The 25,199-nt window shown below is 36.8% G+C and overlaps 1 pseudogene across 1 annotated transcript; it reads left to right on the top strand.

The window, feature by feature from the left end:
* Positions 1–12,450: 12,450 nt before the first annotated feature.
* On the top strand, positions 12,451–23,933 carry LOC145804486 (protein STRICTOSIDINE SYNTHASE-LIKE 10-like; annotated as a pseudogene). Its single transcript, XR_014346279.1, has 4 exons — positions 12,451–12,801; positions 18,731–18,994; positions 19,623–19,751; positions 23,204–23,933. The product of XR_014346279.1 is annotated as a protein STRICTOSIDINE SYNTHASE-LIKE 10-like (transcript).
* The last annotated feature ends 1,266 nt before the right edge of the window (positions 23,934–25,199 follow it).

Raw genomic sequence — 25,199 nt, 5'->3', positions numbered from 1 at the left:
TCCAGTGTATGTGTGTTTTCAACTAGGAATGGTAAATTGTGACGAGAGGTGTGTTACGTTAGGACGTATGTTTTGTATCGTGCGTACTGATAAGGAGTTTGGGATGTTAATAACACGCAATGTGGGTCCCTCTTCGACTATAGATGTGTTTTGTTCGAAGATTTCTTGTGATGGTCGATATGTTGGTGTTTGGGCATAATTAGAATTCACTTGAAATAGGTATTGTATGCACAGAACGCTGCAGTGGGATATGGGATCGTGTGATGTGTTTCGCAATGTTTTGCGTAAATGAGGTTGTGTGTGCTGGTTTGGTATGTTCAAATTGCATGTACGTACTTGAATATATTTACCATTTCTATCAGATTTCGTAGGCTGTTAATCTGTTATTATATCTTCTTCTTTTTTAGGGGGAAGAATGTAATTTGAATGTTCTTGATTGTTCTGTTCATGATGCAGATGGTGTGAGAACATCATGGCCGGTAATCCATTCAAGGGATAACTCAAGATTGAGTTCTATTGCTCGGTCTCTCGCAAAGAAGCTTGGCACGAGGATACAAGGGCGTATCTTGTTCAAACAAGTGAAACCACTGAGAAGTGTTCCTGCTACACCTAAAGTTAGCAAAATGAGGCTGAATTACCGGTCTAACATTATGGGCATAGTGAAAATTGTGTCCACCTCTAGCTTGACAGCAGCGCACCAAACCCACCTGATGAAAACACCATTCTGGTTATTGTTTGACGCAATCCTCCATAATGATCTAAACTAGAAGGAGTTCAGGAAGTGCGATAGCTTGGTTTACAAAATTATCCAGGCATATGCCACGAATGATGATGTGTTTCGCGGTGGAAATGGGACGCTGAAGTTGCGTGACAGCGACGTTAGCCTTATTTTTGGGCTACAATGTGGTGGACAGCTGTTAGTGCTGTCAAACGGGCCTCGTCCACCGTGTAACTTTATCCAACAGAGGTGTTCGAATGTGACACACATTAGCTCGACTCTTGTGAGGACATTGTTCTTGGAAGCAGTCACCAGTACTCGTGAACAAAACGTTGAAGACGCAACTAAGCTATTAACATTGTATGTATGTGTCAAATTATTTTTTTCAACTTCCGGAGAATCTGTGAGTTGGAATTTCATTCGAATAATAGACAACCTGGGTACGATAAAATTATACAATTGGACTTCCGCAATACAGAACGTACTAATGGGATTAATTAAAGAGCTTTGTCAGACACCAGAAATAGTAACTGGTTGTGTGGTTATCCTTTTGGTAAGTTCCTATACCACATCATAACTTTGTCTTTCGTACATTGTTATAAATTTGGTGTATAGTTTGGCTGTTTGTGACTATTGTTGTAATGTGCATAGTATTGGCTGTGTGAACACACGAACGTGGTGGATGCCGAAAGTACCGATGTGTTTCCTAGAAATCTGAAGTGGAATTTGAGCAGTCTCATGGTGAAAATGCGAACCCTTACACTATCAGATGGTGATAAATTTGAGGTAAACGAGATTGGTATCACCGTGTACTACTAGTTAGTGCGTATTGTGTTTTTTTTTTGGTCAGCATGTATAGTGATGATGGTGTTGTGTTTAATGTGGCATGTTTTGATGTTGGGAATGTTTTGTATGTGTGTCATGTGTGTGCAGGTGCGTTCGGATAGATTACGAGTTTTGTCTTATGAACGGGCACAACTACTTGGTGATTACAATGTGTTGGAGCTTGAGTTGGACGATGATTTTGATAAACATGGGGCATGTGTTATTGGGCATGTGTGTGGTAACGTAGATGCCGAAAATGCTGGTAATGAGAAAGGGTATGATGCCGAGCATGTTGATGACAAAGGGCAGCCGCGTTTCATTAACGAACCAAATGCAAGTGGACATGGGAAAAGTGGCTCCAGTGGTGTGGAAAATGTGTCATATACGAAAAATGCATAACGGACAGTTACTAGTGGGCCGGATGTACCCGTGAACATTGAGCATGCTTATAAAATAATTAATGGACTACAGGCCGAGAACAGAAACAAAGATCTTGTGATTGCCAAGTTAGAGGAACAAATCAGAAATTTGACGAAAGCACTTGAGGTGCAAGCATCGAACCTGTTTGTTGGATTCAATGGATACTTGAAAGCGAAAGAAGATGAGATCGCACGGTTGGGCATGGTTATTGGCGAATTGAAAATGAGGATATCCAGACTTAAGGGTCAGCTTACTGGCCAACCTGTTAAAAAAATGACAGAGAGACCCCGTGATAGTGATGCCGATGCTGGTACGGACTCATTTGCATTTGGCGATGCAGAGACTGCTAAGGAAATTGTACGTGATGTCATGCAACGTGAGTCGAGCCATGTGGTTAGTGTCTGCTCACCATGAGTTATTGCGTTGCTGCCGATGACAATGTAGTGCATGGAGAAACAGGTGTTGACGTGACAGTTTCCAATCTGGAAGTACAGATAGTCAGTGAAGGGCATTTGGAGGTCAATAAGGGGTCGTATCTGCAAAATTCATTTGTTAGAAATATTAAGAAGAAGGTTCGGCGTGAACGGAAGTTACCGGAGTACAAGTACCCACTGGCCCACAGACGTTTAAGGAAAGCCGGGACAGATTTGAGAGATCCTCTAATAGAAGAGGTGGGTTCAGTATTGGCCTGATTGACTGTGATGATGATGTGGTCGTGGGTGAGGTTGTTGAAGTTGTCAAACTTCCATATGGGTTTTGGTTTAAACAACCGTCTGGCCATGCGAAAATTAATACTCGAGGAAATGAAACACATATTGAACATCATTTATGAGATTCATGGTGACGGGTAAGTATGCCACAGTTAGTTGTCGTATTTCTGGTGTTTGTGTACGTGAAACGAAATGTGATTTCCCCGTGCAGGGCAATCATATGGGTTGGCATGAAAGAAGATGTTTTTGTCTATTTTTCGGACATTCGAAATCTGGTCTACCTCGCTGGGGTGAAAGGAAATGTATGTGCCTTGAAAATGTTGTGGACTAACTAATGAATTATAACATGTGTTTATTGCCATAAATGTTGCGTCACGTAGATACTGATATGTATGTTGATTTATGGCAAGTTATTGACGCATGCACCGAGCTTCTGTTGAGCGAACAAGATGCACTGGCAGTAGGGGTAGATTTCCTGGAGAAGTCATACTTCTTCTTAAGCATATGTTTGGTATGACAACTACATAGATTGTGCTATGATTTTGTGTTATACTGTCTAGTTCATGTTGTTGGTTTGGTGTGTTTATATGTGGTGCAGGATATGGTAAAACACACAAGTGCAATGTCGAGGGATAAGTATCTGGAGATGCACATGAGCACAGCTGCTAACGTTTGGTACATTCACTTCCCAATGTGTTTCAAATCACACTAGAAGTTGGTTATTTAGAACACCGAAGATGGCATTCGGAAACATTACAATTCATTGCAGCCGTGTAACAAGGGTGAAGACGTACACTACAAAGAAGCGCTGGTTTTGGTACGTTTGTGGATTTTAAAAAAAAATTGGCCATTTGTTAGTACATGGCGATGTTGTTTTGTTGGTGATGTGTTCCTCATTTTTTTGATTGTGTGTGTTGTAGAAAAAACAAGTGTTGAACTATGTTTGACGGGCATGTTAGGCGGCATCACATGAAGATGTGGTTGGTACGCAAGATGGAGATGGTATTATTAAATCTATTGTGGATTGCCCACAACAGCGTCTGGAATGGTACATTCGCATTTTGCGTTTGTTACGACAACTGTATATGGTCCTCGATATTGGACAACATATTGACTATTTTGTACACATGAATCTTGTGTGTTGTTATTGACAGTCCGGACTGCGCAATTATTGTGTGCTACATCATGCGATAGTATTTTCACTATATCCCAATCGAACGGACAATGAAAGACACTAACTACGGTGGTGCACGTGCCGCTATGGTGAGGGCTTTTGTGGGTGACCCTGTCTGTGGGCTGAAAGATGTTTCGGATGACAATCGTGGCTGACATTTGATAGATTGTTTCAATATTTACACATGTTTCGATTATTATGTTTTAATGTGGTCTGTTTTGGTTTAATATTGTGACGGTATTATTTTTGGGATTGGCGTATACCTTTTTGAATTATGTTTTGGTATGGTCCTATTATGCAATGAATTTTCTTTGGTTCCAGACAATGTGATTGTGGTTATGATGGTGTGATGTTTATTGTTGTTGGTGTGGAAGATGTGTTGTTTAGTGTGAAGTTGACAGTGAGGAGATGTTTGTTCATAGTATGATGTGTTCATATAACATTTGTCCAGGGCAAATGTTGACCATGTGTTAGTATAGATTAAACTATATTTGGTGATTTTACAAATGAATTTGAGCTTGCAGCATGGAACATGTTGCAATGTGGGTTTGCGAACGTGAATAATGTTGTTAGGCAATGTTGTGTCAGCAGGTATTTTTTGGTGTTGGTGTTGTGACCTTGTGGAGTTAAATGAAATGCGAAGAGTGTACATGCGCGTGCATGAAGTTTGGTACGTTCAATTGACTACCTTTGTGAACATGTTACGGGGGAAAAACAAGAACAAGTACAACTACGTACTGAATTATGATTGGTTTGATTACTGTGCTGCCAACTGAAGTTCGACATTGGAAAAATTAATGTACTGCATGTCGGTTGTGGATGTCTTGCATCCGGGGTTGAACTGGATATAATACACTATTTTTATTGTTGTTTAAGGTAATGAGGTTTTGGACGAGACAGGACGGGACAAGACAAAATATTCACACATTGGGATCATGATGTGGATGGTACAAGTTTTATTTGTTACTTGATCATAGGGTGAATATGGACCAAACCCAAAAGGAGTCCCCATAATTATTATAAAATAAGCTAAACAAATGTGGGTAGAGCTACATAAAAACCCAAATGTTTTGTTATGTGAAATGTAAGAAATACGAAACTAAACATAAGTAATCGACTACTTCATGTTATAAAGTGACTCTAAATTCGTTCCTTGCACATTGTCCTATTATGATTCCCCATCCGGTCGCATCTCCCACATTGGATTTGTTGAACATCCTCCCTTTGAGACTGTATCCTCTTCTTCTTTGCCCTTTCGGGTGGTCGCCGAACAACGGGAGGGAGTATGACATATTTATCTGGGCTGATTTCTGGTTTCTCAACCATCGGGATTAGATATATTGTGTGAGAATATAACGCCTGGTAGTTGACAACATGGAAATATGGATCTACTAAAACATTCAAATATGTACCGATGTTCCGGATGGCAACCATTGCGTGTTCACAAGGGCCATTTATCAGCCATTGAAAACACTAACATGTACACTTCCCAATATCTACCAACACGGATGGGTGCAAGTGGACTTTGTACACATCATTGTTTGATTAGCTGATTGTTCATGATCTACCCTTCTTGTATGCCTCATCCAATTTGGACTCCATTTTTGGACAGTATTTTCTAGCCCATGTGTCGGATGCCCCTCAATGATCCGCTATTTGATTCATTATCTGTATTATGATCATGTCAACCAACCTAGTGATCGGTAAATGTCGTGCTTCCTTTATCTAATTGTTAAACAATTTAGCTACGTTGGATGACATCTCCCCGTACTGATTGCCCCTATGTAGTTGTGTGGAAATGTTAGTTACATGAACTAGTTGAATTTGTAACGTGTAAACATTAATGTGGATCAATGAAAATACCAGAAAAATGATAAATTAATACCTGAAATATGTGTTGGCCTAGTGGCGTGGGTCCAAATCCTTTAGGAAATTTATCGCAAAATGGCGGCTAGAATGTGTAAATTGTTCCAATTTTTTATTGAAGTCAGCCACTGTTGGTGCGTACGCGCATTGACAGAATTTACTAACCAGCCCCATACGGTATGGGTTGTTTACATACTTCATTCTGTCTCTCAAATTTCTTTGTAAATGTTGCATACAAAATGTGTGGTGTGATGTTAGGAATATAACATGTATGGATTCCAAAAGGCCGACATGATGATCTGAAATAAATGTTAACGAACGGGACCCATCAACTATGTTTGCAAGATTTTGTAAGAACCATTCCCAGTTTGATGTATTCTCTGAATCAACAATTGTGAAAGCCAATGGAAATAACCCTGCAAGACATAATCACAAAAGTTTAAAAAAAAGTGTGACGCCCTCGCTGTTCTGATTTGTCATACGTTACCAACACACACAACTTATAGTTTTAAAAATAAATGAGAAGCCCCGCTGCTTTGGTTTGACATACGTTGACAACACACACAACTCACACACATTCAGGACACCCTGTAGCAGCCCCTGTGTCTCAAAAAAAGGGATACATTATAGCATGCTAATTAAAAATGGTGGCAACACATAACCTTTATTCCCATCTTTAGCGGTAGCGGCGAGCAAGTTGCCCTTGAATCTCCCTTTTAGGAAAGTACCATCCAAAAATAGTAGCGACTGACAATGATTGAATCCATCAATACATGCTTTGAATGATACAAAAAGCCTATTGAACCGACGTGTATTGCTCGCATCGAACTCCAGATTTACATAACTTCCCGGATTATATTCCATAACGGCATTGCTATACTACCGCAATTGGTTGAACAAAGCAGAATGATCACCGAAAATGTCACCTCTTGCCTTCTCAACCCCCAACCAAGCTACGCAATAACTAACTTGCAAACCATAATCTTTCTGGAAATGATACTTGACATCCGTTAGACGAGTTAGTGGCTTGTCACGTACACGTTCTGCCATGACATCAGCAACTAGTTCGGAACCCATCCTCGAATTACTTGCAGTCTGCACAGCAACACCGCATATGTGCTCGCTGTTCCATTTCTTCAAGTAAAAAAATCCATTCACGTTCATCACCATAGCATGGACAGACCACGGACAACCCCTTGGCTCATTAAAAACGCATATAGCCGTAATTATAACAGAGTGATTCTTATTGAACTTAAATTGAAACCCACACTTAATAGCATATTTGCTGAGAACTTTCTGAAATTCTGCTGCCCTCCCTTCGAAACACTGCCCCACATTGTTAATGCCAAAAGCCCATGACTCCGACAGCAACACCTTCTGTGCATGTATGCAAAAATTTGATAACAAGTCAGCATCTCCATCAACATCTTCTGTCACATCACTCAACCCTCGACATAAACTTTCGATATGGGCATTCTCACTAATGTCTTGTTGACGTCTTTCCCCTAATGGCTCCGTAAGCGACTCCACAACGACATCAACATGGTTCACTCAGAAAGACCGTACAAGGCACATCATGTTTTGGAAGTCCAAATCGTCATTTATTTGGAATTTATTGTACCCGGCGATCCTGAAGAACATAGACACCAAGCCCGGAGACACATCCTCGAATCGTTCACAAAGATGATTAACTAGTCTGGTATACGTGAACACTGGGTCAACCATGACGTCAACGTTAATATCACCATACGAACACAACAACATTTGGTTATCCTCCATCTCTGCAACTGGAAACAAAACATATATGCGATTAAACCTTGAAAACCATAAATAGTACATGACATGAAATTAGATAGAAAAATATAATCCCACCAACCCGTCCAATTCCCCCAACAGCCCACAACTATAGACCCCCCCCCCAAAGCAACCACATCACCATAACACCAAGTACATTACCTGCGTTCAATTACGATCACCGTTTCCTACGTTCGTAACCTCCCAAACAAACACCAACATTTAATAGTTTCCACGGTTTGATACATTATAAAAGCACACAAACACAACATTCAATACACCCAAAAAGATTACGCCCCACAAAAAGCGCCCACCACCGAAACAAAACCGCAATCAATGGGATTGCAATACAAGCCAAAACCGTTACCACACTGAAACGAAGGACAAAACAGTCAGAAAATCCATCCAACTCAACCAAATGGGATCTTCCATATAACATTACCAAAAAAAATGGGACTTCTAAGTGTATTAAAAATAAATGAGGATCTCTCAGTCCAAAACTCTCCCAAATGGGATTTTCCAATAATTATCCCATTAAAAATCCTTTTTACTTATATAATATATAAATGAATAAAGATTGGGACCTCCTTTCCCCCCACCCCGTTTGACCCCCTTTCTTTTTTGATTGGTCACCTTTTCTTTTTCTTTTTCTTTTTTTTCTTCTCCTCCAATCACCACCCGCCATGTGTGTATGGGGGTGGTGGGGGTTGAAGTTTGAGGGTGTCTAAATCACTGCTGTATATAAATAGGTTATCTTGTTTCTTATTAACGACATTGCCAAACGCAATCTAAATGGTGGTTCTCCAATTGTTAAAACTTTTTTAGGATAAAGTTATTGTTAAAAAAAATTATTTTTGTAATTGAAAAAGTTGAGGTGGAGTTTGGAACTTTAGTTGTCTTTAGTAAATTTTATTTTATTTTTTTTACTTTTTTTTAGTGTATTAGAAACTTGGAAGGTAAAAAAATTTCATAAAAATTTACTAACAATATAGAGGTGTTTTAGAAAGTTGGTAAAAGGTTGACTTTTTGACTTTTTGACTTTTTTGGTGGCTTTTTTTGGCAAAAAAGCTGACTTTTTTGGTGACTCTTTTGTGGCTTTTTTAGAAAAACTTGGTAAAAAGCTAGCTTTACCAAGTTCCCAAATTACTCTATAAATTCAAAAAATAAAAAAAAAGAAAAAGAAAAGGCGATTATTTTGGTATTTACCAAACAGAGTTAGTCATGTTAAATTTTTGAATATATTACACTTTGTCATTTTTATATTTGGTCACTTTTTCATTTTGACCTTTAAAATTTATTTTTTTTCTACATTGATCCTTCATATTTCCAGTTTTTATTAGTTTACTATTTAACTTAATTTTTGTTCAAAAATAGACAGAAATTGACACATTGACAATCGCTTGGCAAACAAATAACACATATCTCTAATATAAACTTAAACCTCGATATAATTATATATATATATTTTATGTTATGTGATAGTTATTATAGCAATTTCTGACTAATTTTGAATAGAAGTTAGCTTGAGAACTAAATTAGGAAAAACTTGAAACATTAAGGGTCAAAGTAGGAAAAATAAATTTTAAGGGTTAAAGTAGAAAAGTGGTCAAACATGAAGGGGGCAAAATGTAATTTACCCTAAATGTTTTTGGGAGAAGATTTTCTCCAATCCCGATCTGGACTAGAAAGGCACTATCTGGGCTTGTAGAGTGTACCACAGGTATCATTTCGATAGTCCGGACTATTTAATTTTTAGGACTCTTTGTATATGTCATTCATAAAAAAATTAGACCGATTCAATAATTGTAGCACCTTCATTTTATCATTTTTATTTCTAAAAAATGAGTGCTAAGTGTGATTTTAAAAAGGATAAAAGACATTTTTAATCCTTAAAGTATGCTTTCCTTGTCATATTAATCCCTTAAGGTTTAATTTTGTCATTTTGGTCCTTAAAATTGTCAATTTGAGTCAAATTGGTCTAATTCCAAACGGTTGTTTAAATTGTTAATGGAATAATTATAAATTTCAAGTATGGTCCCTAAAATATATATTTTGTGTCATTTTTGTCTATACAGTATCAATTTTTTAAATTTGGTACTTCAACATTATTGTAAGATTATGTTTCATTTTCTTCATCAATGTTCCAAATCAAATTGACAAAATTAAAAAATTTTAATGACCAAATAAGTGACATGAAATACATAATTTAAGGATCACGAGTGTGTTTTATTACCATTTTATTAACTATTTAGACGGCCTATTTGTAATTAGACCAAATTGACTCAAATTGATAATTTTAAGGACGAAATAGACAAAATTAAAACTTGAAGGATTAAAACGATAAGAAACACATACTTTAAGAATTATAAACGTATTTTCTCCTTTTGAAAATAGACAATTCTTTTTCTTGTAAGACAAATGCTATGAAATAAATATGTCATAATTATTGGATCGATCTAATTTTTTTTGAATGATATACATAAAGAGTCATAAAAATAGATGGTTCGGATCAGTAAAACAAGACTTGTGTTAAACCCCACAGGCTTAGACAACTCCTCTATAGTCAAGATCTGTATTGTAGAAAATCTTGACCTTTTCTTTTTTTTTTGTCACCTAATTTAATAGGCTAGAATTTTCTATAATATTTTTTCGTGCAATAATTTTGCTATAATGATTGTGGTTTAAATCTCAGAACACAATCAATTGGATTGTGTAAAGATTACTATAAAAGGTTTAAATCATCCTCCTCATTTTTTTCAATTTTTTTTAAAAATCATGATTTCAAGATTATTGATTATTGCAAAAGATTATATTCATATATCAGCATTTGTCAAATATGCAATTTTTTTAATTTTATTTTGCTCAAAAAATTTAAAGTGATTTTTTTATTGTTTTTTTGGTAGTAATCAAACAGAACCTAAACATACCATTTAATTAACTTACAATGAATCTAGAAAATCAAAAGTAAAACTCATCCCAAACTAGACTGCAAAGGCAAAACATAATAAATAAGAAAAAAACAAACAGGAGTAAATGACATTGATTATTTTTTAGACTTCCCAAAAATGGAAGAGCTTTTATAAGTTTTGCATAAGAGTAATACTATATGTATCAATTGATGATGTGACATAATTTAAGATATTTTTTATATTTATAATCTGTATAATGAGTGAGTCAATAATAATATTATAATATAATTAGTGTTAGTACACTAGTTAATACATTAATTAGTATATGTAGCACCTCTTTTTACATAATTACACTATCTTTTCGGTTACTAACAAAAATAAAGAAGAATAAAATCTAAATTTCAATATAGAAGAAATGATAATATAATTTTGTACTCAGATGTTGAATATTACATAAATTAAAGGATAAATTACATTAACCACCTCCTAGATTTGGAAAAAATACAGTAGCTTTATAATTTTGACATAATTATACTAGATTTTTTTAAGATTTTAATTCATATAACACTTGGTCCATTTTCATCAAAAATTTGTTAATTGTATGAATAAAAAAAATAATATTACTATTTCTTTTATATTAAAATATATATTTTATCTTAATTTTGCCCTATTTAACCTCACTAAAAAGAATATTAGTGTAATTATGTCTACACTGAGGGACTTGTTGTATTTTAGTAAACCTCAAGGGAGATTAGTGCAATTTTCCCCAAAATTTGAAAGAATTTAACGTACTCCTCCCGTCCCAAAATAATAGTCTATTTTGGGGAATTTAAAAATTTTTTATAGTATAATTATTACATTTTAAAAATATTCAAAATTATCCTTTGATAGTATATTTTTTTTGAGAATATCAATTATCATAATTATACTTTTGGTGTTATTAATGAATTTAAAAGAAGGACAAAATAGAAAATTCATATTATTTTAGTATTTAAGTTTTAAAAATGGACAAATATTTTGAGACAATGAAAAATAAAATAAAAGACTAATATTTTGAGGCGACGGGAGTAATTATGTTAGTTTATGGGGGATTCTCCAAATCACAGGAGATTATTGTAATTTAGGCATGATTTGACATCATTGTTAGTTTTTTTTTTTTTTTTTTGACTATTTTAACATATAACTAAAAAGTCTTATTTAAAATAGACTTTTTGAATTTTTGAATTTTTTTTTTTAAAAAAATAAAATAATTATAATTTAAATATAATATTTTTTAATATAAAATTAAAAAAACTATTTTATCTTCTTATAACTATCTTAATCTCAACCCACCCCCACCGAGTCCGGATTCTCGGCCGCTCTTCTCGGCGGCCGTCCCAGCAGCCCCCCAAAACGACGTCGTTTTGGGGGTTTTTTGATTTTTTTTTTTCTTTCTTTCTTCTTCCTCGTTCGAACGAACCAGAGGGGAGGGGAGGGGAAGAAGAGAGAGAGGGGGAGGGGAGGGGAGGGGAGCCGCCGGTGGGCCGAACTGGAGGGGGCCATAATCACCGGGGGAGGAGGAGGAGGAGGAGGCGGATGCGGGCCGGAGGCGTAGGCGAGGCGACGATCGGACGGCTGGACGACCTGCGACGGCGGAGGCGAGGCGAGGCGAGGCGAGGCGACGATCAGACGACCTGCGACGGCGAGTCTTCGGCGAATCCGGACCCCCTCCCCTCCCCTTCCTCTCTCTCTCTTCTTCCCCTCCTCTCCCCTCCCCTCTGCTCTGGTTCTGCGAAGAAGGAAGAAGAAAGAAATAAAAAAAAAAAAAAATCAGAAAACCCCCAAAACGACGTCGTTTTGGGGGCTGCTGGGAACGGCCGCCGAGAAGGGCGGCCGAGGATCCGGATTCCACCCCCACCCCCAAACCCAACCCAACTTCCGAAAGAAAAAAGGATCAACATATGGTTAACAAGAAGTCTGGTTCCCTAAAAATCTTGCACAAGGACACATTCACATTCACCGTGGTCTCTAAAGAAGCCAGTTGAAACTCATCTGAAACTCATCTGAAACTCAAACCCAGTTTAAAGTTGGAAACAAAAGACAAGAGATGAACACAAGGCTGATATTGACTGCAACAACACTTGCAGTAGTAGCCATCTTTATAGCTTTCAACACAAGTACCAACCATCATGTCTTGTTCTTCTTCACCCCAACTCCTATACCAGGTTCCAATAACCACCGCCACACAGCTGAGATTATCCATCTCACAGGAGCTGTCGGACCCGAAAGTCTTGCGTTCAGTCCTGCCGGCGAAGGCCCCTACACCGGCGTCGCCGACGGCCAGATTCGCAAGTGGCAAGGACATGGCCTTGGTTGGGTTGCCTTTGCTTTCACCACTTCACCAAGGTAACAAATTTATTTTCCTGTCCAGAAATATTTTTTTGATTTTTCGTGTATTTATTAACTTTAATAAAAGTCATGCATTTTTTTTTTTTTTTAATCTGCTAAAGTTAGTATATGTTAGCTTAAGATTTTGGGGCTGATTCAGTAATTCAAATTCTTCACCTTGTAGGATTGGTACAGTAAGAATATTCATACAAAATATAAAGATAATCAGACATCAGTCGGTTTGTTTTCAATTTTCTGAATTTAGATTTTTAAAAATTGAATTTTTTTTTTTTTTGGGTTTTTAGTGAATGTTTTTTAAATTTTAAGTAAATTTTTTTATTTAGATGTATGTTATTTAGATATATCTAAATAGTAAATTATTTGTAAAAAAATATTTTAAGAAATTAATAAATACACAAAAATACGAAAAATGTATTGAATTTTCATTTTTTTTTCTTGTATTTTTGATATTTAGTGAATTTTTTATAGTTTTTTTTCATAAATATTATACTTTCGAAGTATATTTATGTTAGGTGTATCTAAAATTAAAGGAAATTGCTTAAAATATTAAAAAAATTCAGCGAAAAAAATACAGAAAATGAAAAAGTGTAATTTTTTGCAAAGTAAATTCTGAAAAATAGAAATAAACAGAGTGATTAGTAGTTTTATATTTAAATTACATTTATTTTTAAAATTATGTTTGTCGGCTATTTTTTTTAAGACAAATATGATTCAAATATATAATTACAAATTTTTAATTATCTAAACTTTTACATAAATATATTCAACGAATTCTAAAAATAAACGGTTGAATTATTGAAAATCTACTATCTTAATTTTTTAAATTAATATTTTATTCAACAAGTTTTAAAAATAAAATGTTAAAAATGAACTACTTAAATTATTGAGATCGACTCTAAAATGGATCCATTAAACCCTATGATTGTTGGACCAAATGGTACGGGGCAAAGTTATGCAAATGGGCATAATCTATTGTATTTAAAACTAGAGAGGGGTCAAAACTTTAGTGAAATAATAACGGATTAGGTTAACTCCAGTGCATTAATTGGATTGGATGGCGTTGTTGCGGTTCATGGGACTTATCATAAATTCTATTTTGATTATCTGAATCGTTTATATTTTAGATTATTTTGTGTAATCATCTAAAAAAGTTAGGTCAATCTAATATCTATGACTATATAATTTTTTCACAATTGTCTCCAAAAAAATATGTAGTCTATTTTCAAAATTATTTTGTCATTTTTTTTTTTTCAGAGATAAGTGTGCTAAAGTTATGTAGCTATGTATATCGGTTCGACTTTATTTTTTGTGTGAATGATCTAAACAAAGTAATCTAACAAATGAACAACTCAAATTATCTAAGGCCATATTTGATTCATAAGACTAATAATAAAGGTATTAATAATCTCATCAAATTAGTATGGTATTCACTATCTAATTGAATTAGTAAGATAAATTATCCCCTTATCCATGTTTTAATTTATATTTGATAAGAAAATGGATGAAGGATTACAACTATATTTATCTTATTTTTCAATCTTACCCTCCATCAATATTTCTTCAGAATCTTTATTTTATCAAAAAATTTTCATAAACGTGGTTTTGAAAAACATTATAAATAAATAAATAAAAGCAAAATACAAAATACAAAGGCCATGTTTGGTTTGTATTTTAATTTTTTTTTATAAAAAATATAAACTAAATAAATATCAAAAAATATTTTTAAATTTTAAAAAATATTTCTGACCTTCTAAAATATAAAATTATAGAAAATAATAAGTGTTTTAATTTTTAATTAAGGGTAAAAGAGTCTTTTTATTTTATTTTTCAGCTCAAGATATATAATCTCACCCCTACCCCATTACTAATAATCTTACAAATTTGTTGAATTACACAAAATTTTAAAACAAATAGAGGATTATTAGACATACGGGTTAATAATTTCAATCTCATTCTCTAATCCTATCCATCAAATATGCCCTAAATGAATCCGTGGTGGGCCTCATGAGTCCAAACAGTAATCAATTCCTAAATAATAATCAATACTTACTATTATATAAAGGCAATACCTTAACTGGTGTCTTGAAGTTTTCCTTCTTCCATATGTCTAGTGAATTTTTATATTCCTAAATTATCTTTATTGATTTCATAATACAATTAATTTATAAAACAATAATTATTAATAACTACTCAAATTTTGATAATTTTTCTTTTTTTTTTTTCTTCTCATTCTATATTCAGCTAGTTGATTTTGTAGCATACTCATAGTGCACACCATCTATTGTGATATATAACAACATCTTTCTCTTCTCTTTTTTCTCACTTTTCTTTATGTATTAATTTGCTTTTATTTTGGAAATTTCAAAATCTTAGTTAGAAAAGTAGCATATTTACCAGTTATGTATGGATTGACATATATGTGATAAATGATAACGGTAGCATAATAGCTTTGACTAATCTTTAATTTTGTTACTCTTTTTTAATTATTATGTATTTTACCAAAGTTAATTTATTTATTTTTTTACTTTTTATATGTATATTAGAGAAATTTGTTTACCATCACAAGGTTGTGCCAAAGTTCTATTTTTCTCTGAGAAGTTTATCGTTATTGAATCAACTCTTTTTATAACCATCTTTTTCATCACTCTTCTTTCAATGTAAAGCATTTTTTTATGTAATCATATATATGTGCTAGTTGGGTAGTGGTCATTCTTTGTAGATCTACATACAACTCTGTTTTAGGACAGCTAGTATCAGTAGTATATAGCATAAAAGGTTAGCAACATTGTTGTGTTCTCGTTAGTCTATGTCAATTCTGGGGAAGCAGATAAGATGTTTGAGAAAATGTCTGTGATGGATTTTCAATCAAGGAACCCATATATAGAGCCAGAATTAGAGCATCTTTGCGGCGTTGTTCTGATCCTGTGCATAGTTATGCTGGGATTTACACACAGTTGGATAAACGTGGCTCAACTAACAGGGTCTTCAAACGTGACACCCTTTGGGGCTGTTTTGGAGATGGAATGATTGATGCTTCCCAGGTTTGAGTGATGAAAAGTGTTGCGAAAACTGATGCTTCATGCTCCATTGCCTTTGATAATCTTTTCATCTCTTTATTATTTAATTGTAAGACATTGATTGAGGTCTTGTTCTTGAAGGAGTTTAGAAGCATGGAGATAACTGTATTGCAGAGCTTAGTCTTCTGATAGGTTTTTGCTCTGATTTAAGTAGTATTCAAGGAGGAAGAATCACATTGAAGGCAGACAGTGATGTGGTATGAGTTGTATGAGCTATGTTCTTCCCCAATACTTAGCGTAGTGAGAATAATGGGCTGGTCTGTACAACAAACCAGGTGTCTACTGGAAAGCTGATGGGATCTGTAATGTTACACTTAAAAAGTGGCTTCATGTCTAGCATGGTTTTTAAAATGTGTCAAATTATTTAATCCTATGGGCGGTTGCCACCACCCGTTACAACGGTTGTAGTGCTGTGATCGAAAATCACTGCGGTAATGGCCACTTTAGTTTTGTAACACCCATAATGGCCGTTACGACAACATGATGCCTATATTTTGAATAATTTATGCATATAACTCTCTCTCTCTCTCTCTCTCTCTTCAATTGCTAAGGTCATACAGAAATTACATGATTTATATGCTTTGAGCGTTCAATTTTCCATGTCTACAAGTTTAAAGTTGTTATCATGCAATCAAAAAAAAAAAAAGTTGTTATGGTTAGACGAACTTAGATTAGTTTTCCTTTTTTTTCCTTTCAAAAGTGTTTCTTTTTTATCTCTTGATTTAGTAACATAGATCTGTTTGGTTTTAGGTTAGATTTATTGAACATGTTTAGAGATCGTGTATGTACTTTAATATTAATTTTGTTAGTAATGGGCGCCCATGTGGCATGACCATTTGAATTTGAATTTGAACCTTATCCAAATAGGTTTTAAAATTGAATTCAAACCTATTTAGGATAACCACTCAGGATACAGATATTATCTTCATTAACTGATATGGATAGATAATAATAACATATTATATATCTGGAATATGGGTTACGGGTGATTAAGAGAGAAACAACGTGATCTGTTTCTACCCATATACTGACTCTCTCCCAAAAACAACGATCAAGTCATTTGCACTGTGATTTGTGTGGGTGATATTCAATCTGTGATATCACTTCACTGCTGGGTTGGTTTATCAGACTCTGGAAGCACGTGATTTATCCACGAGGTTCTATCATCAAAAAGTTATGATCTAAACATTTTATCCGCTGCATGTTTTATACTTTGATTTACAAATTTGTTGGCATATAACACTATAAATTTATTTTTATGATCCTATGGATATTATTATCATACATCGTTCATATTTTACTTAATTTTTATAACAATGAAAACATATTCATATATGCAATCAATAAAATAAAGAATGTATTGTTAAGTTTTCCAAAATTGAGCGAAAACGAAAAAAAACTGGCAACTACGGTTGTCATCACGGTTACGCTACGGTTGTTGCACCCTGCAACCAAGTCATCTTTACCATTACCATTACAACAGCCTCCTCTGTTATTTTAAACCTTGATGTCTAATCCTCATGATAGCATTATAGTATTTTGCTCGCTGGAGTGATTAGGGGGCAGAAGTGTAGTACGCAGGGTTTTAAATATGAACCAACATGTAGTGGGATTTTGGAATTCCAATAGTAGAGGTCTCATTTAGGTCATGGGTCCTTTACTGGGTGCTAAAGTTTTTGCTTAGTTAGCCCAAGGGTGCTATCAAAGGATTTTCGTCAAGAGTGTTTTCAGGTTTTTCGAGGTTCATCTTTGCCCTCTGTGTGGTTTCTGTATCTCCAATGATTCTCTAATTTTCTCTCTATTTCTGGTTTCTAGGTGGTAGAGTTCTCCTCTTGCCAGGTTTGGCTGTTTCTTTTTATCTTTAGATTATGTTTGCTTCTTCTTCTTTTCTTTTTTTTCTTTTTTTCTTTTTATTTTTTTTATTTTTTTAAAAAAAAAAATTCGTGGGAGTTGTTTACTTTATTAAGTTGGGGTTGGGCTTTTATAATTGCTGCATTTCACTTTGGCTTTTATTTCTGTATTTGTGAGTGACGTACTCTTATATTTTACATTGATTAAAAGTGAAACCAAAAAAACAAAACAAAACAAAAAAGAGAGAAAGAAAAAAGAAAAAAAAAAAAAAAAGGAGAAGAAGAAGAAGATGAGACATCAGCTAGTGGTGATCTTTTATTGATGACGATGGCGTACTAGTTTTGAAATATTTCCGTTGATCTGCTATTTTTAATTAATACAAGAAAAAGCATAGCCCAACTGAAACAAAATCAGAGCCGGTGAGGAATTTGAATGTTTAAACTACATCATTAAATTGGTGGGAATTAATACTTGTAGAACTTTAATATATGGAACAGGCATTTTACCAGATCCTAATTTTTTCTAGATTGGACCATGATATTCGACCAGGGCAAACATAGTTCTTTCTTTTCTTTTTCTTTGTCTTTTTTTGTTGTTTTTGTTTCAATTGATAAGGTTGAATTTTTTGTAAACAGTTCAGAGGCCAAATGTAATACTCCATAGTCAAACTGATACAATATAATTTAAATTCAAGCTTTTCCCATTCTAGTAAGTAAAATAAACAAACATCAACCTCTCCAACTTGCCAATATACTATGGATATCCTAATCAGAAAGTAGAACTCACTAGCTCGGTAGTTTTGCTGCTTCATCTTCTAGCTAGCCAGTACCTCGAATAGAAACACTGCAATATCCAAGATCACACAGGACTGTAAATGAAGAGCTCTCCATATGCTTAGGCTGATGAAAGTAAATTTTGATGTTGTTTGGTTGACAGTAATTGTTATAGTCAGATCTGCTTTTGATTTAGTGACTATAGTCCCTTTTATCGTGGAGCAGGAACGAGTGTGTTCAACCATTTGCACCAGAAATGGAGCATATATGTGGAAGGCCATTGGGACTACGGTTTGACAAAAAAACTGGAGATCTTTATATTGCTGATGCCTACTTCGGCGATTAAGTAGTAGGGCCAAATGGAGTTTTGGCTACTCAGCTAGTTGCAGAAGTTGAAGGCCAGCCCTTACGCTTCACAAATGATATGGACATAGATGAGCACCAAGATGTGATTAACTTCACTGACACGAGCATGAGCTTTCACAGAAGGTAAGTAAGAAGTTTTAATTTTATTTATTGGCTTATTTGAATGGTGGTTTAGAAGAATATTAGGTTGAGAATGGCTGGTTTCATTCCATCCCACAACCTACCATTAGTTTTTCCATTAACAAGGCTTTGGAAGAAGTCATTTTTAGCATAGATTTAAGCCTTCCCTTCAACAATATCCTATTTTGCACTCCATTTTAAGCAATTCTAGGAAGACTGATGAAATTTGAAGCAATTCTAATATGTTACTTTTCAATTAAGAAAAAATAAGTTGTGTGAGATTTTTTTTTAGCTAGAAAAATAAGTTGTGTTTGAATTATGGGTTTGTGGAGGAAAACAAAAAGGGAAGGGAAAAATTCGTTCACTTTTCCCTTCCCTTTTATTTTTCCTCCACAAATCTATGATTCAAACACAACCTTAAAGCTCCAAATTGGAGGCTTAAAGAATTGTTATGGTGAGTTTACAAGCCACTGACGCTATTATTTGCAACTCCATCTTAAAAACAAAATTAATTCTTAAATGCAGAATTAAGAACAAAAGCTAACTATGTATGTGGGTAACAAAAAAACATTCATCCCTAGCTTTTCTAAATTTTGAAATGCTTCTTCTTTTCTGTTTTTTTCTTATGTAGGCAATTTATGTCATCAATTCTAAGTGGTGACAAGACTGGCAGGTTGATGAAATATGACAAATCAAGCAAAGAAGTAACAATCCTACTAAGAGGCCTTGCTTTTGCCAATGGTGTAGCCTTGAGCAAAGTGTGGAATATCATCACCCCATGTGAGGGGTGATCCTCCATGTGCTACATGAGCTGGCCATGTTAGGAAGCCAACCTTTAGCCATGTGAAGAAGGAGTTGGCACAAGCTGGCCATGTGCTGGCCAGCCCCTCCATCCACCATTCTGAAGTGTATAAATGAAGATGGGTGAGAGGATAACAGAGTGAGAGCAGAGCAAGCCACAGAGAGTGAGATATGTGAGGCGGAGAGACCGTCTCCCTCGGTGTGAGCGAGGGAGACGGGTGAGTGGGTGAGCTCCTCCTCTATTGTAATCTTTCTATAATATCTCCATTGTTATAGTGATAACCGGCTACTCTCCCGTGGACGTAGGCATTGAGGCCGAACCACGTTAAATATTGTGTCTCCTTGAGTGTGGGTGTGTTTTTCTGCATGGAATAATTTCTATAAGGTCTTGGGCGGGATCCCAGATCCCAACAATTGGTATCAGAGCCTCGTTGGTGGCGTTTCGGAACAAAAACAGCGTGTTGTTTGAAACTGCCCAGAAATCAAGTTGCTCAAAATCAGGTTTTGAGTATACCAGGAGCAAGGGCTCGAGAAGAGGAGTCCAACCATATAAAGCAGACACCCAACGGAGGCCGGACGCGCCCTCACGCGCCCCTGGAAGAAGGCGCGTGAGGCCCAGTCTCTGCACGCGCCCCACGCGCCGTGAAGACAGTCGGCGCGTCGTCCTAGTTGCAGGCACGCGCCCCACGCGTAGCTGAAGGAAGAAGGTGAGTGGGAGTAGCGCGTGTCCACCACGCGCACGCCATGTGGGCCCACGTCAGCAGCGACGTGTCAGTCACGTCAGCAGCCACGTCAGCAAGTGTTGCCACGTGGTTGCCACGTTATCAGCCAGGTCACCGCCACGTGGCCAGCCACGTCATCGACACGTGGCCATAGAGCAATGCCACGTCAGCACAGGTGTGCCACGTGTCTGCCACGTCAGCAGTGGTGTTGACCAGTCAACCAGAGGCAAGTAGGGATCCTGTGCGATGCGGCAAGGGTGTAGCCGCAGGAAGAAGGATCCAGTGCTTCGCGGCTACGGTGCAGCCTCAGATCTGAGGCGTACAAAATGTTTTGGCTAGATCTAAGCCATTTGGAGTCCGGTTTTGGTGATCCAATTGTGATTTCCGACTATTTGGAGTATTCCGGACACATCCATACGGTCAGATTCTGGAGACGGAGTTTCTGTAAAAAGAAGGCAGATTAAAGAGACGAACGGCATCAGGGGCAGTGGACGGAATATTCTGTTGGTACACGAATATTTCCTGAACTTTTGAAAATTGCAATTTGGCCCAGAATTTTCAGAAAATTGTGGTGTGGCCTAGCTTTCGGGGATAGTTTTCAGTGAGGTCCCCAAAAATGCAGCAAAGATTGGTTCTGGCTAAGCGGACCGCTCCGGACGCAACCGCGAGGTCAGAATAGTGAAATTCTGAACGGTTTGGAAATATTGTCAAAACATGGGTGTTTGTCATCTTCAATACTCGAAGGAAGGTTGCTGGATATTGTGGAACGCTGCGGATTCACTGAAGAGGTTAGAATGGGCAGATTCTGACCAGATTGGACAACCAGATACAGATTGAGATAGATCATTGAAGACCAGAGGAGATCAGGCTTGATCAAATGGCAAATCAAGGGAGATCAGGATTGGTCAGGGGTGATCAGAGGATTGCAAAGATGATTATCTCCGGAGTTCGTTGGAGGATCTGGTTCAATCAAAAGAGAAGACCATTCATCGACGGATAGATGATTTGGCAACCAGTTCAGGCTCAGGGAAATGTTGTGGCTGTTGGAGCTACTGTATACGAGTAAGTACTGGTGGTACGTGGACGTGTAGAACAATAGTTGCAGAGGAGCATCCTAAGCACAGAAGCACAAATGCAGACGTGCAGTAGTGCAAGGGTACGGTAGAGTATCGTACAGAGGCGCAAGAGGAGTATGCAGCAACGGGTTGTTGAAAGTTCACAGGAACTTCCAGACAGAGAAATTGAGACAGGTAAAACGCAAGAGTGCGCGTCAAGGAGTGGCAAGTCTTTTTTCTCTATGGTGGTTTCTTGAGTTCCATGGCAGCAGATGATAGAGTTGATGCAGATCTCTCAAGCAAGCTTGACGCAGGGAGACCAGAAGCCATGGGTGCGAGCACTATGCACGGAGTTGCATAGTGGTAACTTGTACAGACCGGTGAAAGTTGTCTTGGCAGAAGGGCTAACTGTCAAACATCAGTACGGACGTACAAGTAAGACAGAACCGAACATCAGGGATTGCAGCACAGACAACAAGCGTATGTGGAAACGCCAGGAGGTTGTTCAGAAGTGCAGAGGGCAAAAGCTGAAAGTTCAGAAATAAGCTCCGAGCAAGGAAAATTGAGGATGTTGATGTGTCAAACTCTGAAGTTTTCTAGTTGCTCCCGTGTTCATCATGCAAGGAGTTACACGGTAATGCATGACAGTCAAGGGCATCCCAGCAGGGGGTGCAGGACATCCAATCAGGGGGTGTCAGATATCTTGGTTGCGCAAGTTCAAACATAGCAGGTATAGACATCCGAGACAGAAGCGTGGAAGAGATCTGTGGGAGATAGGAGCAGAGGCTCTCTCCAAATCAGAGAGTGGTGTGAGTTGAGTTGAGGATGTAGGATTCCCTCCTCCTCTTATATCTCTGGTGTATTATCTCTAGCTTCAGGGGGTGCAAGCATCTCAGTGAGGAGATGCAGACTGTGCTGAAGACATCCGAGACAGGAAGCGTGGAAGAGATCTGTGGGAGATAGGAGTAGCGGTTCTCTCCAAATCAGAGAGTGGTGTGAGTTGAGTTGAGGATGTAAGATTCCCACCTCCTCTTGTATCTCTGGTGTATTATCTCTAGCTTTCAAGGAATGCAGCGTCTCAGTGAGGAGATGCAAACTATGTTGAATTTGGGCGTGACAAGATTAGCAGCAATGTGTGTTGTGGATCACCTCACATGGGTTGAGGGGGTGATTTGTGGAATATCATCACCCCATGTGAGGGGTGATCCTCCATGTGCTAGATGAGCTGGCCATGTTAGGAAGCCAACCTTTAGCCATGTGAAGAAGAAGTTGGCACAAGCTGGCCATGTGCTGGCCAGCCCCTCCATCCACCATTCTGAAGTGTATAAATGAAGATGGGTGAGAGGAGAATAGAGTGAGAGCAGAGCAAGCCACAGAGAGTGAGATATGTGAGGCGGAGAGACCATCTCCCTCGGTGTGAGCGAGGGAGACGGGTGAGTGGGTGAGTGAGGAGAGTGTGAGCTCCTCCTCTATTGTAATCTTTCTGTAATATCTCCATTGTTATAGTGATAACCGGCTACTCTCCCGTGGACGTAGGCATTGAGGCCGAACCACGTTAAATATTGTGTCTCCTTGAGTGTTGGTATGTTTTTCTGCATGGAATAATTTCTATAAGGTCTTGGGTCGGATCCCAGATCCCAACACAAAGACCACTCCTTCGTACTTGTAGCTGAAACCACTACTTGTAAGATCCTAAGGCTTTGGCTCCATGGCCCTAATGGCGGAAATTCTGATGTTTTTGCTGAGCTACCGGGTTTTCCAGACAATGTGAGAAGGAACTCAGAGGGTGAGTTTTGGGTGGCTTTGCATTCCAAAAAAGGACTTCTTGCAGATTGGGTTGTTTCAAATACATGGGTTGGGAAATCACTTTTAAAGCTTCCACTTGGCTTCAAGCAACTACACTACTTGTTAGTAGGAGGAAAGCCACATGCAACTGCAATAAAGTTGAGTGAGAAAGGAGAGATTTTGGAGGTCTTGGAAGATAGTGAAGGAAAGAGCTTGAGGTTTATTAGTGAAGTGGAGGAAAAAAATGGCAAGTTGTGGATTGGGTCAGTGATGATGCCTTTCATTGGCTTTTACAATCGGTAATGAAGATGAACTCAAATGTAACAAGTATATTAGATTATGAACTTGGATAGTGATTTGAAGAGAAAAAGATGAGAGAAATAAACTAACTTATATTTCATTCACATTTTTCTAAGTGCTTACTTAAATCTATGATCCAAAAATAGATTATAAATTTTCTTTTTCTTGTTGGCATGTTATGTATGGTAAATTTGTTACTTTGTGTTTTGCTAAAATTCAAACTGGTCCAAGTTGTAAAGCTTTCGTTATATAATTATTAGAAATAACAGTCATTTGGGAAGGGATATATTTCACTTACCAAGGTTGTGTTTGAATTATGAATTTATGTTGGCATTTCAAGAAGAAAGGAAAAATGTAAATGAAATGTGAATGAAATTATATTTCACTCACCTTTTCATTCTCTTCCCAAATTCCTATACAAACTCATGATTCAAATACAATCTAAATGTTTAGGAATGTATCAAATATCTCATTATGTTCCAAATTATTCAAGTACCTCCATGATGTTAAGATCATTCTAGGGTGGTGAATTGTCAAAACAGCGTGCTAAAGTCATTTTTTTGACATTTTAGAGCATCTTCAATATATTAGCTATAAATTTTGCTATACTTATAATATACCAACTTGTGCAAAAAATGAACTACAAGTAGGAATGGCAATGGGCCGGGCCGGGGCCAGGGATTACACTTCTTCACTCACCGTCCCCGATTGTGATAACCATGTTCCTTATTATGCAATTAATCTTAATTATGATTGTGATTATGTGTTTAATATGATTTTGAGTGTCATTTATATGATATATGTGGTTTTGAATTTCTATCTGTTCACTGTAGGAAAAATTTGTTCAACTCACTGTTATGAACTGAAAATTGAGGGCCTTATCGGCCACAGAAACTGAAATTGACCACGCTAATGTGATTGGCGTAATTTTTAGAGCCTATGGTGGAATTTAATTAAAAATTGATTTGGAACGAAATAATTAAATTCAGAATGATTAAATTAAGCACCATTACTTAACCTTAATCAATTTGATGAAGGCAAGCATATATAAGGGCCCCATTACACTTATATTCATTTGGCTTGAACTCAAAACCTGAAATTACACTCTAATGAGAGAGAGGGGCCGGTTCAAGAGTGAAGAAGAGGGAGAATTGTGCATTTTGGCTCAAAGCTTGGGAATTGGGGGCTAAACTCAAAGATTTAACTACATCTGTAAAGATTTGAGCCCCTAGGTGAGTAAATTCATGAGTTTGAGTTGTGATTTTTGTGAATTCAAGATTAAAAGGTAATCAAGAACATGAAATGGATTGATCATGATGAGATTGAAGTCTATATGCACATGCATGCATAGAATTGCCATGGATTGCCATGAATTTGCATAATCAAGCATGGGATATGTTGAATATGATGAATTGAGCACCAAATCATACATCCATGCATATTCCTAATGGATTCCATGTTTTTGAACATCATTTGTGCCATTCAAAGCGAAATTGGGGTCAATAATTGACATGCATGGATGATCCATGGAGATATGAAGCTTGT

Source organism: Camellia sinensis, chromosome 12 (assembly GCF_055761805.1).
Source record: "Camellia sinensis isolate YWXY chromosome 12, ASM5576180v1, whole genome shotgun sequence".
Classification (NCBI taxonomy): domain Eukaryota; kingdom Viridiplantae; phylum Streptophyta; class Magnoliopsida; order Ericales; family Theaceae; genus Camellia; species Camellia sinensis.
This window is presented reverse-complemented; position numbering and strand designations above follow the sequence as displayed.